Genomic DNA, 2,569 nt, shown 5'->3' with positions numbered 1-2,569 from the left:
CTGAACCTTGATTGATGTGCAGAAGGGTGAGCTTACAATGCAAGTGTTGGATCAGGATGTAACTTTTAATGTGTTCAATGCTATGAAATTTCCTACTGATAATGAGGAGTGCTTAAAAGTCGAGTTGGTCGATTCAGTGGTCACATCGGAACTTGATCAATTGCTAGGGTCTGATGCCTTAGAAAAAGCCTTGTTGGGAAATTCAGATAGCGAAGATGACGAAGGTGATGAACAATTGCAATATTTGAATGCTTCTCCCTGGAAAAGGAAGATTGATATGCCTTTTGAATCTCTTAGAATGGAGGAATTGAACAAAGCTCCTAAACGCCTCAAGCCTTCTATTGAGGGAGCTCCTACTCTTGAGCTTAAGCCTTTACCTGAACATTTGAGGTATGTTTTTTAGGTGATGCATCTACTCTGCCTATTATTATTGCATCTGACCTTTCAGGTAGCGATGAGGAAAATCTTTTGAGAATTCTGAGAGAGTTCAAATCGGCAATTGGATGGACTATAGCAGATATCAAGGGAATCATCCCTTCTTACTGCATGCATAAAATTCTGCTAGAAGAAGGTAGCAAACCTACAGTCGAGCAGAAAAGATGACTTAATCCAATAATGAAGGAAGTAGTGAAGAAGGAAATTCTGAAGTGGCTAGATACAAGGATCATTTACCCTATCTCTTACAGTTTATGGGTAATCCCAGTTCAATATGTGCCAAAGAAAGGTGGTATCACTGTGGTAGAAAATGAGAAGAATGAGCTTATCCCTACATGAACAGTCACGGGGTGGAGAGTTTGTATGGACTACAGGAAGCTGAACAAGGCCACTAGGAAGGACCATTTTCCATTACCCTTCATTGATCAGATGCTTGCCAGGTTGGCTGGTCATGAATATTACTGTCTTCTGGATGGCTATTCGGGTTATAATCAGATTTGTATCGCTCCAGAAGATCAGGAGAAAACTACCTTCACTTGTCCATTTGGTACTTTTGCCTTCAGACGAGTTTCTTTTGATTTGTGTGGTGCACCAGCCACATTTCAACGATGTATGATGGCCATCTTTTCTAACATGATTGGCCAGAATGTGGAAGTGTTCATGGATGATTTCTCGGTCTTTGGCGATTCTTTTGATGAATGCTTGCAAAACCTTGGACACATCCTCAAGAGGTGCGTTGAAACCAATTTAGTTCTCAATTGGGAGAAATGTCATTTTATGGTGCGTCAAGGCATAATTCTCGGGCACAAGGTTTCTAGTAAGGGTCTTGAGGTGGATAAGGCCAAGGTAGGGGTCATTGAGAATCTTCCCCCACCTATTCTTGTCAAGGGAATTTGCAGTTTTCTTGGTCACGCGGGTTTCTACAGGCGTTTCATCAAAGACTTCTCGAAGATTTCAAAGCCATTGTGCAGTTTACTAAAGAAATATATTCCTTTTAAATTAGATGACGAGTGCCTTGCAGCTTTTGAGATATTGAAGAAGAGTCTAATTATGGCACCGGTCATAATTGTACCTGATTGGAATGAACCTTTTGAGATGATGTGTGATGCAAGTGATTATGCAGTTGGAACAGTTCTTGGGCAGAGGAAGAATAACATTTTTCATGTGGTCTACTATGCTAGTAAGACCCTCAACGGTGCTTAACTGAATTACAATACTACGGAGAAAGAGCTTTTAGCTATTCTCTATGGTTTTGAGAAACTTCGATCTTATCTACTTGGGACTAAAGTGACAGTGTTCACTGATCATGCTGCAATTCGATATCTTGTCTCGGAGAAGGACTCTAAGCCTAGATTAATTTGATTGGTTCTTTTGCTCCAAGAATTTGAACTAGAGATCAAGGACAGAAAAGAAACTGAAAATCAAGTTGTTGATCATATCTCGCGTTTAGAAATCCTAATGCTACTTCATTGGATAAGATATTGATAAATGAATCTTTTCCCGATGAGCAACTGTTCGGAGTGCAAGAAGAAGAGTCGTGGTTCGCATACATTGTGAACTACCTTGTGAGTAATATCATGCCTCCCGACCTATCTTATGCTCAAAGGAAGAAGTTTCTACATGAAGTGGAGTGGTATATGTGGGATGAGCCGTTTCTTTTTCGCCAAGGAGCTGACCAAATCATCAGGAGATGTATTTCTAACAGCGAAATGGGGGGGATCTTGTGATATTGCCACTCAATGGCTTATGGAGGACATTATAGTGGAGAAAAGACAGCAGCTTATGTTCTTCAAGCAGGTTTCTTTTGGCCAACATTATTTAAAGATGCTCATCAGTTCGTTTTGAAATGTGATCGATGTCAACGTGTGGGTAATATGTCCAAGAGGGATGAGATGCCTCTTAATGTGCTTCTCGAGGTTGAGGTCTTCGATGTTTGGGGAATTGACTTCATGGGGCCATTTGTCTCATCTTGCAACAATCAGTATATCATGTTGGCGGTTGATTATGTGTCAAAATGGGTTGAAGTTAAGGCGTTGCCAACGAACGATGCGAAAGTGGTGCTTAATTTTCTTCACAAGCAGATATTCACAAGGTTTGGAACTCCAAGAGTCGTAATCAGTGATGAGGGGTCGCA

This window comes from Apium graveolens, chromosome 5 (genome assembly GCF_009905375.1).
Source record: "Apium graveolens cultivar Ventura chromosome 5, ASM990537v1, whole genome shotgun sequence".
Classification (NCBI taxonomy): domain Eukaryota; kingdom Viridiplantae; phylum Streptophyta; class Magnoliopsida; order Apiales; family Apiaceae; genus Apium; species Apium graveolens.
Note: the sequence above shows the minus strand (reverse complement) of the source record.